Raw genomic sequence first — 14,745 nt, 5'->3', positions numbered from 1 at the left:
TTGGAAGATTTGACTACCACTCAAGGAAACAAGATTTTTTTCTGTATTGAATGTTGTGAGGAGGGAAACTTTATCAGTGGTAATCATAATCGTTTTCTAGAAGGTAAAAACAAAGGTGATAAAGCTAAACTTACTTCTTAAGAAGCCTCAGTAAGAAGAGGGGAATACTGGTCTTTTTAATGCTTTTGAACTTTATCTTTTACCATTTTTAGAGCTATGGTTACACAATCCCCTTATAAATGTCTTGATCCATCATGGTCACCAATTATCTTATTTGCTGAAGTTGTGTGATGTTTTTCTCTCCAACAGGAAAAGACTTACCCTTGCAATGAATGCAGGCCAGGTCCTGATCCTCTGGAACAGCTTTTGCCTTTCCTACTTGTTTTCTAAACACTGATGCATTTCCCTCAGTGTATTAGACACTGTTTTTGTAAAGTTAAAATATGTAAAGTTACTTCTTATTATACTATGTAATATTTTTAATATCCCTTTTATGACTCAACTGGGGCCTATAAGTTTAGATAATTTGTGAGAGAATGCAAACCTACCAAGGGAGAAAGACAGGACCACTATTTCTTTTTTTTTGGCCGTGCTGTGCAGCTTGTGAGATCTTGGTTCCCTGATCAGGGATTGAACCAAGGCCCAAGGCAGTGAGAGCACTAAGTCCTAACCACTGGACTGCCAGGGAAATCCCATGGACCACTATTTTAGTCAAGCATTTCTTTCTCAGATACTATAGTCTTGTTGCTAATTTTTCAATATCCTTCATTGCCATGCACTTTAGAGTACCAAATTCAGCACACATAATCAAGGCGCTGTAGGATTTGGATAAAGTAACATTAGAAAAACAGGTTCAAGCAGTGCAGGTGCTTACATTTTTGTGAGAAAAGAAAGACAATTAACAAATGGTAAAACTTTTGGTGTATAAGATAGATGAATATTAAAAAATACCATGGGGGAATTCCCTGGAGGTCCAGTGGTTAGGGCTCTGTGCTTCTACTGCAGGGGCACGGGTTCGTTCCCTGGTTGGGGAAATCCTGCATGCTGCGATTCGAGGCCCTCCATCCCCCCAAAAAAAACATGAGATCATAGAGATGCTGTGGTGTTAATAAATCTTTTCTGTGAGGGTAAGAGCCTCAGTGAATGATGATGTCAGTGATCACTTGAATTTGTGCCAGGTGGTACATCTTGAACATTGGTTGAGGAAAAACTTGGATGTGGAAGTAAATAGAGTGCAACAATAAATTCCTGCATTCCGGATTCACAGTCAAGATTACCCAAAAGTATAGACATGGTTCATCTTCATTTTTGCAATTGTTATACATTTTGTATGGAGAATATATAGTCATGATCTTGGATATTGTTTTCTAGGGCTTGGGACTGCCTATTGATTTGGGCCATAGATGTTTGTGGTATCTATTTGTGTTTAATGTCATTTGAGAGGATTTTCATTTCCCTTTAAATTTTTTAAATGTTACAGTATTTGGCTTTTTCATTTTGCTGCATTAAACCATGGAGTTTCTCCCATTTAGGGAAATGGTTACATTCATCTACACAGTTCCAGCTCATTCTGAGTTTATTCTGTGAGTAGAGTGTTACCTATGCAAACCTACTGTGATTTCTCAGTGGAAACACCAAAAAGAGCTGTTGGTGCTTAGAGGTTATCATCTAAGGAATAATTGAAGTGAGCTGTAGAGAGAGGCTATTACAGCTGACCCTTGAACGACGTGAGTTTGAACTATGCGGGTCCACTTATACGAGGATTTTTTCATTAAATATGTACTTCAATACTATACGATTGTGGATGGTTGAATCCAAAGATGCAGAACCGTGGATGTGCTTTTGTATGATAGGAGAGTGTTAAGCTCCTGAACCTTGAATATTATATGTTCAGCTCTTTTTCACCACTGTGGGATCCTTAGGAAGAATTGCAGGACTGGGGAAGAAGAAAATGGGCCACAACAGGCCTTTCTTGCAGCCCAATCTGCACTGAGAAAACACCCTCTAGGGCTGCACCTGTCCGCATCTCATCACATAAACTAAGAATGGAGTGAGAGTGCTTTTAGAATCTGAATTTAAACCAGGATCTTTGGACAGATCTTTGGAAATACTGCAGTTCTGAAACATAACGGTGTATCCCAAGTGGAATCTGCCTAGGGGTATCCTCATTCATGAGCATCAGCGTAATTTCTTTCCATTGCCATCTTTAGAGTATTTTCGGCAATTTGTTTTTAACTGAAGCCTACTTGGCTCTGCTTACTTTGAACATCTTTAAAAATCCATGTATACCCCATTCTGGAAAGTTTCTCTGCGGCAACACCATGGGACTATGAGCCGAGAGGGAAACAGAAGCAGTCATAACCTATTCATGGGCACAAGGCCATGTGCCCTAACAGGGCCCTGTTTTTACTATGTTCCCCACACTGTACATTTCATACCCGTGACTCATTTGTTTTGACACTGAAAGTTTGTACCTCCTAATCTCCCACACCTATTTCTTTCCTCCCTTCCCTCTCCTCCCCTCTGGCAACCACCTGTTTGTTTTCTGTATCTATAACTCTGTTTCTATTATGTTTCTTCATTTGTTTTTTTAGATTCCACCTATAAGTGAAATTATACAGTATTTCTCTTTGTCTGACTGATTTCACTTAGCATAATACTCTCTAGGTTGATCCATGTTGTTGCAAATGGCAAGTTTTTTTATGGCTTAATAATATCCCATTACACACACACACACACACACACACATATCACAATTTCTTTATCTGTCATCCATCAATGGACACTTAGGTTGTTTCCATATCTTGGCTATTGTAAATAATGATGCAGTGAGCGTGGGCGTGCATATATCTTTTGAAGTTAGTTTTTTCATTTTCTTTGGATAAATTCTCAGAAGTCAAATGGCTGGGTCATATGGTATTTCTACTTTTTAATTTCTGAGAAACCTCCATACAGATCTCCATAGTGCCTGCACCAACTTACAGTCCCACCAACAGTGCACAGGGTTTCCCATTTTTCCTACATCCTTGCCAACATTTTTACTTTTAGTCTTTTTGGTAATAGCTATTCTAACAGGTATGAAAAAGGTAATATCTCATCGTGGTATTGATTTGCAGTTCCCTGGTGATGAGTGATGTAGAGCATCTTTTCATGTACCTTTTGGCCATACATATGTCTTCTTTGGAAAAATGTTTATATCTTCTTCCCACTTTTTAATCGCTTTTTTTTGCTATTGAGTTGTGTGAGTTTTTATATATTTTGGATATTAGCCCCTTATCAGATATGTGATTTTCAAATATTTTCTCTCACTCAGTACATTGCTTTTCATTTTGTTTGATGGTTTCATTTGCTGAGCAGGTTTTAGTTTGATGTATCCCCACTTGTTTACATTTTTCCTTTTGCTTTTGGTGTCAGATTAAAAAATTCAATGCCAAGACCTGTGTCAAGTAGTTTGCCATCTGTGTTTTCTTCTGGGAGTGTTCATGTCTTATGTTCAAGTCTTTGAACCATTTTGTTGATTTTTGTGTATGGTGTTAGTGTGGTCCAGTTTCATTCTTTTGCATATGGCTGTCCAAGTTTCCCAACACCATTAATTAAAGAGACTGTCCTTTCTCCATTGTATGTTTTTGGATCCTTTGTCATAGATTAATTGACCAGGTATATGTGTGGGTTTATTTCTGGGCTCTCTGTTCTGTTCCATTGATCTATGTGTCTGTTTTTACCTGGATACCATATTGTAATTTTAATTAGTATAGCTTTAAAATTGGAATGAGATGCCACCTGCCGAGGTCTTCTTTCTCAGGATGGCTTTGGCTGTTCTGGGTCTTTTATGGTTCCATGCAAGTTTCAGGATTGTTTTTTCTATTTCTGTGAAAAATGCCATTGGAATCTTGATAGGGATTGCATTGAATTTGTAGATTGCTTGGGTAGTGTGGACGTTTTAACAATGTTGATTATTCCAGTCCATGAACACAGAATATCTTTCCATTTATTTGTGTCTTCAGTTTCTTTAATTAATTTCTTGTATTTTTGTCTTTTTCATTTCTTGGTTAAATTTATTCCGAAGTATTTTATTATCTTTGATGCAATTGTAAATGGGATTGTTTTCTTAATTTCTCTGATAGTTCATTATTAGCATATAGAAACACAACAGATTTTGTGTTATTGATTTTGTATCCTGTAACTTTACTGAATTCATTTATTAGTTGTAACAATTTTTTAATAGAGTTTTTAGGGTTTTCTATATATAATATGTCATCTGCAAATGGTGACACTTTTACTTCTTCCTTTCCAATATTTCTATTTGTTTTATTTCTAAATAGTTTTATTTACTGTGTTGAATAAAAGTGGCAAGAGTGGAGATCCTTGTCTTGTTGCTGATCTTAAAGGAAAAGCTTTTGGCTTTTCACCATTGAGTGTGGTGTTAGCTGTGGGCTTATTATAGATGGCCTTTATTATGTCGAGGTATGTTTCCTCTATTCTTTGTTGAGAGTTTTAATCATAAGTGGATGTTGAATTTTGTCAAATGCTTTTCCTATATCTGTTGAGGTGACGTGATTTCTACCCTTCATTTTGTTTATGTGGTGTATCATTTACTAATTTGCAGGTGTTGAACCATCCTTACATCCTTGGAATTGGGATCCTTTTAATGTATTGTTGACTTTGGTTTGCTAATATTTTGTTGAAAAGTTCTGCGTCTGTGTTCATCAGTATATTGTCCTGTAATTTTTTTTCTTTTTTCTTTTTTTATTGCCACGCCACACGGGATGCAGGATCTTAGTTCTCTGACCACGGATTGAACCCATGCACCCTCGCCTCCTGCAGTGGAAGCGTGGAGTCTTTTTTTTTTTTTTTTTCTTTTGAGCTTTTACATGATTTTCTTTAATATTTACATTTTTATATGTAACTTTTTGTGCTAAAAAACTCCCTACTGCTAGCCCGACTGCCATTCCCCTGGTCTTGGAAACACCCCCCCACCCCCCCTGTGCTGCTTGCTACAGCATCCCTACTGGCTTCCCGCTGCTGCTCTTGCCCCCATGATCTGCTCGCTCTGTACACTACAGCTGGATGTGCTTTTTTTTTTTTTAACATCTTTATTGGAGTATAATTGCTTTACAATGGTGTGTTAGTTTCTGCTTTATAGCAGAGTGAATCAGTTATACATATACATATGTCCCCATATCTCTTCCCTCTTGCATCTCCCTCCCTCCCACCCTCCCTATCCCACCCCTCTAGGTGGTCACAAAGCACCGAGCTGATCTCCCTGTGCTATGCGGCTGCTTCCCACTAGCTATCTATTTTACGTTTGGTAGTGTATATATGTCCATGCCACTCTCTCACTTCGTCCCAGCTTACCCTTCCCCCTCCCCGTATCCTCAAGTCAGTTCTCTAGTAGGTCTGTGTCTTTATTCCCGTCTTGCCCCTAGGTTCTTCAAGACCATTTTTTTTTTTTTTTTTTTAGATTCCATATATATGTGTTAGCATACAGTATTTTTCTCTTTCTGACTTACTTCACTCTGTATGACAGACTCTAGGTCCATCCACCTCACTACAAATAACTCAATTTCCTTTCTTTTTATGGCTGAGTAATATTCCATTTTATATATATGCCACATCTTCTTTATCCATTCATCTGTTGATGGACACTTAGGTTGCTTCCATGTCCTGGCTATTGTAAATAGAGCTGCAATGAACATTTTGGTACATGACTCTTTTTGAATTATGGTTTTTTCAGGGTATATGCCCAGTAGTGGGATTGCTGGGTTGTGTGGTAGTTCTATTTTTAGTTTTTTAAGGAACCTCCATACTGTTCTCCATAGTGGCTGTATCAATTTACATTCCCACAAACAGTGCAAGAGGGTTCCCTTTTCTCCACACCCTCTCCAGCATTTATTGTTTGTAGATTTTTTGATGATGGCCATTCTGACCGGTGTGAGATGATATCTCATTGTAGTTTTGAGTTGCATTTCTCTAATGATTAATGAGGTTGAGCATTCTTTCATGTGCTTGTTGGCAATCTGTATATCTTCTTTGGAGAAATGTCTATTTAGGTCTTCTGCCCATTTTTGGATTGGGTTGTTTGTTTTTTTGACATTGAGCTGCATGAACTGCTTGTAAATTTTGGAGATTAATCCTTTGTCAGTTGCTTCATTTGCAAACATTTTCTCCCATTCTGAGGGTTGTCTTTTCATCTTGTTTATGATTTCCTTTGCTGTGCAAAAGCTTTTAAGTTTCATTAGGTCCCATTTGTTTATTTTTGTTTTTATTTCCATTTCTCTAGGAGCTGGGTCAAAAAGGATCTTGCTGTGATTTATGTCATGTAGTGTTCTGCCTATGTTTTCCTCTAAGAGTTTTATAGTGTCTGACCTCACATTTAGGTCTTTAATCCACTTTGAGTTTATTTTTGTGTATGGTGTTAGGGAGTGTTCTAATTTCATTCTTTTACATGTAGCTGTCCAGTTTTCCCAGCACCACTTATTGAAGAGGCTGTCTTTTCTCCACTGTATATTCTTGCCTCCTTTATCAAAGATAAGGTGACCATATGTGCGTGGGTTTATCTCTGGGCTTTCTATCCTGTTCCATTGATCTATAGTTCTGTTTTTGTGCCAGTACCATACTTTCTTGATTACTGTAGCTTTGTAGTATAATCTGAAGTCAGGGAGCCTGATTCCTCCAGCTCTGTTTTTCTTTCTCAAGATTGGGAAGCGTGGAGTCTTAACCACTGGACTGCCAGGCAAGTCCCTGTCCTATAATTTTCCTTTCTTGTGTTGTCCTTGTCTGGTTTTGTTGCTGAGTCCAAGCTTGCTCTGCTCGCTGCACAACGGGCCAATAAATCAGAGAAGAGGTTTTGAGGAAAGGAATACAACTTTATTCAGAAAGCCAGCAGACCTGAGGCAGCAGATAGATGGGCCTCAAGCTAGGCATTTACAACTGGCCTCCCATTTACATTTCATGGGGCAGGAAAAAGTGGGCTTCAGGCTGGAAACTTACAACTAGTCTACTGTTTACATTTCCTGAGACAGGAGATAGATGGGCCCCAGGTTAGACATTTAAAATCAGCCTCCTGGTGGCATGGACATATATACACTACCAAATGTAAAATAGATAGCTAATGGGAAGCAGCCGCATAGCACAGGGAGATCAGCTAGGTGCTTTGTGACCACCTAGAGGGGTGAGATAGGGAGGGTGGGAGGGAGACGCAAGAGGGAGGGGATATGGGCATATATATATACATATGGCTGATTCACTTTGCGATACAGCAGAAACTAACACACCATTATAAAGCAATTATACTCCAATAAAGATGTTAAAAAAAAAAATCAGCCTCCTGTTTGCTCTCCAAATGGAAGTAACAAGAGAAACAGGGTAAATAGGCAGGCTTTGTCTCCTGTGGACGCCTTAAGATAACAGTCATGGCAGGAAAAGAGAGGGGCTAAACTTGTTTGAGGAAAAGGTCAAGAGGTCATACATTTCCCATCCTTGGGGCAAGGGAGACATTGCACATGCGCAGAAAGGCTCCTTGGGGGTCAAAAAGGAGGGGGCACCACGCCATAATATGTGATGCTAAGGCTGTCCCATAGGCCTCTGGACTGAAATCCATCTTGAAAAAATGGTGCGCACACATGTTAGGGAGGGTCCTAGGGCAGGTCAGGTGTGGAAAAAGAAACCAGATAATCGGCCAAAGGTAAAGACCCGCAAGAACTACCCTGTATGAATGACTTAACCGCCTCTTTACTGCACCCCTCCTTCTCCTTAGGGAGGACCTCACACCCTTTCTCTCTGGGTGTGCATCTCTGCCTTGCTTCTATCTTAACAAACTGTTTCTCTGTGTGCTCTCCCACTTGTTGTTGCACTGTGTCTCTAATAATAAACTTTGCACCTGTTTTTACAGTTTTTGCCTCTGTGAGAAATGCATTTTTCACTGGGGGCAAGAGCCAGGGGCTGTGGTGGCTAGGATTCCTGGTTTTCATCCAGGCTACCCAGGTTCCATTCCTGGGTAGGGAATTAAGATCTTGCTTCACGCCACCACTCACTGCTGCCTCTCACGAGAAGATGGCAGACTAGTGTCTCAAAATAACCATCTTATTGGGGTCTGGATGCCAGTTTCTTTTATAGAATCAAAGAGGGAAGTAAAATGAAAAGGCAGAATAGAGAGGGAGAGGCAGAGAGGAAGTAAAGTAAAAAGGGCAAACATCTCCTGGGATGGCCAGCCTTGGGGCAGGGGATGTGTTAATTTCTTCTTTCTTGAAGCCATTCACAGGTGGGTAGGGTTCCCTGAGGCAGGCCATTATGTATGATTATAATAACAAAAGCAACAAAAAGTAAAGGCTAAAGTCAAAGAAACAGATCCAACGCATAGTCAAAATTGGCTCTTCCCTGATACAGTTTCAGTATCAGGGTAAAGCTGGCCTTGTAAAATGAGTTTGGAAAAGTTCCCTCCTCTTCTATTTTTTGGAAGAGTTGGAGAAGAATTGGCATTCATTCTTCTTTAAATGTTTGGTAGAATTCACCAGTGAAGCCATCTGGTCCTGGACTTTTGTTCGTTGGGAGGTTTTGGTTACAGATTCAATCTTTTTACTAGTAATCAGTCTATTCAGATTTTCTATTTCTTCATGATTCAGTCATATTAGGTTGTATGTTTCTAGGAATTTATCCATTTCTTCTGGATTGTCCAGTTAGTTTGTGTATAACTGTTTATAGTATGCTCTTATGATGCTTTGTATTTTTGTGGTATCAGTTATAACATCTCCTCTTTCATTTCCCATTTTAGTTTTTTGAGTCCTCTTTTTTTCTCGGTGAGTCTAGCTAAAATTTGTCAATTTTGTTTATCGTTTCAAAGAACCAGCTCTTAGTTTCACTGATGTTTTCTGTTGTCTTTTTAGTCTCTATTTCATTTATTTCTGCTCTAATATTTGTTATTTTTTTCTACTAACTGTGTTTTATTTGATTTCTAGTTCCTTGAAGTGTAGAAATGTATAAACCCACATTACAAACAACTATCATTAAGAATAAGTAAAAAAAAAAAAAAATAAGAATAAGTATACTAAATATTTTATACACACTTTTTCCAAAGTAAGAAAACAACTGTTGTTAAGATTTTTAATTGACGAGTTAAAACATTTTATTTGTTTTCTCTGAGCCCAGATGATCACAAGTTATCTGCTTTAGAATCTGTAGCATAAAGTTTAATTCATCTATTATAGAATTCTTGAATTGAAAGGAGACTTAGCTAGTTAGTAACCAACTCTCTTTTGATTATATTTAAACAAGATGGTTTAAAAAATAACTAAATGAAAGTCTAGAACACTCATTGACTAGCTGTGAGATCACTTAAATGATTTAAATCAGAAATTGCCTTTATTGAGGTCTTTAGTGACCACAATTAAATAACGTGTGTTGAGTCCACTTTTGTACATCTATTCCTGGATTTTGGAGTTCTGATATTCCAGAAGAGGATTAACCAGTCCCTGTAACTATACTTAATGCTTTTTTTTTTTTTTTTTTTTGGCTGCTTGGCATATGGGATCTTAGTTCCCTGACCAGGGATCAAACCCACATCCCCTGCATTGGAAGTGTGGAGTCTTAACCACTGGACTGCCAGGAAGTCCCTGTATACTTAATGCTTAATGGCAACAAAATATTTTTCACAAGAAGAAAAAATAAATACAGAGTTCCCATGTGATCAAGCAATACTAATTCTGGGTATATAACCAAAAAAATTGAATTCAGGAACTCAAAGAGATATTCCTACATCCGTGTTCATCAGTGCATTATTCATTAGAGCCAAAAGACGGAAGCAATCTACTTGATCATCAATGAATGAATGAATCAACAAAATTTAGTAAATACATGCAATGGAATATTATTGAGATTTAGAAAAAAAGGAAATTCTGACATATGCTGTAACATGGATGAACCCTGAGGACATTTGCTAAATGAAATAAGTCTGTCAAAAAAAAGGACAACTACTAAATGAATCCACTTGTATGGGGTACCTAGAATAGTGAAATTCACAGGGACAGAAATAAAATGGTAGGACTTCCCTGGTTGTTAACTGGTTAAGAATCTGCCTTCCAATGAAGGGGACACGGGTTCGATGCCTGGTCGGGGAACTAAGATCCCACATGCTGCAGGGCAACTAAGCCTGCCTGCCACCACTAGAGAGAAGCCCGCGTGCCACAAGGAAAGATCCCGTGTGCCGCAACTAAGACCTGATGCAGCCAAAAATAAATAAATAATTTTTTTTTTAAAGAAAGACAAGAAAATGGTGGTTGGCAGGGCCTGGGGGGAGGGGGAACTGGGGGATGTTGTTTAATGTGTACAGATTTTCAGTTCTGAAAGATGAAAGCAGTTCTGAGATTCCCAGTGTCAGTGTACTTCTCACTACTGAATGGTACACTTAAAATGCAAATTTTATAGTATGTGTGTATTACCACAATTAAAAGTAAAAATTTTAAAGCAAGAGAGTGAAAACACAACCCACAGAATGGAAGAAAAATTTTCAAATCATGTATCTGATAAGGGATTTGTATCAAAAATATGTAAATAATAGTTACAACTCAATAATAAAAGTCAAATAACCCAGTTTTAAAATGTCAAAGGGTGTAAATGGACATTTTTCTGGGAAGATGTATCAGTGGGCAAGAGAACATGAAAAGATGCTGGACACCAGTAGTCCTCAAGGAAACTCAAAACCCCAATGAAATACTTTACAACCACTAGGATGGTTAGAATCAAAAAGTAAGATAATAACGAGTTTTGTGGAGGATATGCAGAAATTGGAACCTTTATCCACTGCTGGTGGGAATATAAAATGGTGCAGCCACTTTGGAAGACAGTCTGGCAGTTCCTCAAAAATGAAACTTAGAATTAACATAGGACCCATCAATTCACTTCTAGGTATATGCCCAAGAGAAATGAAAATATATGTCCACTCAAAAACTTATACATGAAAGTTTATTGCAACATTATTCATAATAGCCAAAAGGTGGAAATAAACCAAATATACATTAACAGGTGAATAAATAAAATGTGTTTTATCCATGCAATGAAATATTATTCAGCCATAAAAGCAAATGAAGTATTCATACATGCTACAACATGAGTGATGTTCCTTGAAAAAATTATGCTAAATGGCTGAAGTCAGTTACAAAGACAACATGTATGATTCCATTCATATGTAAATCTAGAGTAGGAAAATCTATAGAGACAGAAAATAGATTAGAGGTTGCTTAGGACTGTGGCTTGGAGGAGGAAGATGGAAAGATAGCTAAAGGGTACAGAGGTTTCTTTTCAAGGCAACAAAAATGTTCAAAAATTGTAGTAATGACTGCATGTATCTGTGAATATACTGAAGACCCTTGAATTGTACACATTAAAAGGATGCATTGTGTAGTATATGTATTATATCTCAACAAAACTTCAAATAAATAAATGCATTAGAAGTTTTGAAATGTGTTAAGTATATTAAGAGTTCAGGTACATCTCACATTTACATAACCTTTTATTTATTTTTCTTATATTGGTGAAATTTGCAATTTAGTTGCCTTAGTGATATCATAGCTTTTACCTTTCATAATCTCTAAGGACACACTCAAAAACTATCGAAAATAAATTTTCCTCTAGTATAAAATGTACACCTGAGAGTTTTATTGAACACATATCATAGCCTGTGGTTGGAGGGAGAAGAGTCCCTGCACCCAGGGAAGTGCTGAGGGTATTTACTCCCTACTGGAGCCAAGTGCTTGGGAGACCATGGGATTCTTTAGCTAAAGCACCACATGTATGGAGGTGGAGAAGGGATGGGCTCTACATGTTAACAAAGATCAAAACGGAGCCAGTTTCTTTATTCCACATGGTGAGGTCATTTTAAGGTGTTTGTAAACAAGGGTCACAGTACTGATCTCAGAGAGGCAGCAGTGAGTGGTGGCGTGAAGCAAGATCTTAATTCCCTGCCCAGGAATGGAACCTGGGTAGCCTGGATGAAAACCAGGAATCCTAGCCACCACACCCCCCTGGCTCTTGCCCCCAGAGAAAAATGCGTTTCTCACACAGGCAAAAACTGTAAAAACAGGTGCAAAGTTTATTATTAGAGACACAGCGCAACAACAAGTGGGAGAGCACACAGAGAAACAGTTTGTTTAGTTAAGACAGAAGCGAGGCAGAGATGCACACCGGAGAGAAAGGGTGTGGGCATCCTTACTAGTGAGGAGGGGTGCAGTAAAGAGGCGATTAAGTCATTCATGTAGGGCAGTTCTTCCGGGTCTTTGTTTACCTTTGGCCAATTACCTGGTTTCTTTTTCCATACCTGACCTGCCCTAGGACCCTCCCTAACATGTGTGCGCAACTTTTTCCCAAGATGGGTTTCAGCCCAGAGGCCTATGGGACCGTCTTAGCATCACATATTATGGGGTGGTGCCCCCTCCTTTTGGACCCCCAAGGAGCCTTTCTGCGCATGTGCAATGTCTCCCTTGCCCCAGCGATGGGAAATGTATGACCTCTTGATCTTTTAACAGGTTTTAGCCCCTCTCTGTCCCTGCCATATAAGTGTCCAATGTCCGGTTATCTACCCTATTCCTGTTGTTGTTTCTTACATCGAAGTGCAGATCTCAAAATATAGACAGGAGTCCGGTCATAAATATGTAGTCCAGGGCCCGTTTGTCTTTTACCTCAGGAAATGTAATCAGGGGGCTGGTAATGAATGAATGGCCTGGAGCCCATCTTCTTCTCACCCCAGGAAGTGTGAACAGGAGGCCAGTTATAAATGTCTAGCCTGGAGCCCATCTATCTCCTGCCTCAGTACCATGAGTGGCCTTGCAGCCTATGCCAACCCCTGACCTGGGGAGGACCTCAGGCTCTCTTGGTCCAGTTGGCCTGACTTAGGGGCCCCTCTTGCTTTGGTCAATGGTGTCTCTCTATCTGGAAAATGACACTGGAATTCCCTGCGCACACCTGGGTCTCTAAGCTCAGGGCCAGGAGGGAGTTTTGTTTTAAACCAAAAGTCCCTGGAGGGGAATGGTTCCCGCCCACCAGGGTTCTGCTCAGCCACCCGAGCTTCCTGCCTCATTGTCACTCAGGGAAAAGGAGGGCGGTTCCTTGCGAACTGTCCAATCAGGGGCGCAGCAGGGGCAGATGCGTGGGGCGAAGCTCCGCAAACCTCAAGGAAGCTCCACTCAGGATCGTGTGTCACCTGCGCTTACCCGGCCCAGGTGTCTCTGCTGCAGCCTCAGTAACGCTGTGACCCGCACCTGCCTCGGGAGTCGAAGGGACGACTCCTGGGATTCCGGAAACTGGGAGTGTGCGGGTCTGGATGTCCAGAGATGCGGAAAAGTGTTGGTCGGAACCGGCCGTGGAGGGACCCCGGCTTCACTGCGCGGTCACCTCCGAAGTCTGCAGACCGAGTCCGCGGGGGACGGTGCTCAGACCTCATTCCCCCCGGTTCGCAGCGTGGGGGCGGGGCCGGCAGCCGGGACTCCGGGCATCCTGACCCGTCACTGCTCGTTGGGACTTTGGCCCTGGCTCCTCCCTGGACAGCCCTACGCCCGCAGCCCCGCGTCTCCCCCGATTGTGTGGTGAAGGTCGTATGAGGACAATCGTGACTCGATCTCCGGGGTGCGGGCGCTGGAGGAGCTGTGTGGGGTCCCCAGTCCCTCCTTTCTCCCCAGGGGGCACCCGTTTTCTCCTGAGTTTTCCAAATGTTTGTTGAACAGTGTCTCAAATCCACACCCCTGGCCTCCCAGCCCTAGCTCTTCCTAGGGCTGGGAATAAATGCCTAAAATTTCAGATCCTTTCCGCATTCCTAAACGCCAGCATCCCCTCTCAGATTCACAGGATCATAATGAACAATTCGTCCTCCATGGTGCTTTTCAAACAGACCCAATATATTGTTTATCCTTTTTCCACAGCGTCATGGATGTCTCTTTTTACAAGATTTATTGTTTTGTCTATGGAAAGAGGAAAAGCAGAGAGTAACCGGCTGGAACCAGGTTGCATGAAATCCTTGTGCCTCTCCCCCCAGGGTCTTTCCTGGGCACAGACATCCTATGGGAAGTCCTTTGGGTGGAGGTTCCTCATAGGAAAATTTTCTGGGTGATCTGTCCTGTCAGCACTGCCCCTCCCTGGGTTTGTCACTTTGAAAAGATTTAATCACTTATTTGAATCTCAGTTTTTCAAAAATTTATAATTTAAGTGATCAATAGAGTTTGAAAGTATAAAATATTTCCAAAGAGGCAGGAAATAGGTGAATAGCAGAAAAAAAGAAAATAGGACTTACCTGGTGGCGCAGTGGTTAAGAATCCGCCTGCCAATGCAGGGGACACAGATTCCAGCCCTGGTCCGGGAAGATTCCCACATGCCGCAGAACAACTAAGCCCGTGCGCCACAACTACTGAGCCCGCACTCTAGAGCCTGTGAGCCACAACTACTGAAGCCCACGCGCCTAGAGCCCGTGCTCCGCGACAAGAGAAGCCACCGCGATGAGAAGCCCACGCACCACAACGAAGACCCAATGCAGCCAAAAATAAGTAAATAAAATAAATTTATTAAAAAGAAAAAAAGAAAAAGAAAATAATCTAGGGACTTCCCTGGTGGTCCAGTGGTTAAGACTCCATGCTCACAATGCAGGGGGCCCAGATTCGATCTCTGGTCAGGGAACTAGATCCCGCATGTCTCAACTAAAGATCCCGCATGCCACAACGAAGACCCGGTGCAGCCAAATAAATAAATAAATATTAAAAGAAAACAGTC

This window comes from Eubalaena glacialis, chromosome 4 (genome assembly GCF_028564815.1).
Source record: "Eubalaena glacialis isolate mEubGla1 chromosome 4, mEubGla1.1.hap2.+ XY, whole genome shotgun sequence".
Lineage (NCBI taxonomy): Eukaryota > Metazoa > Chordata > Mammalia > Artiodactyla > Balaenidae > Eubalaena > Eubalaena glacialis.
The sequence above is the reverse complement of the archived record's forward strand: the minus strand, read 5'-3'. Positions refer to the sequence as shown.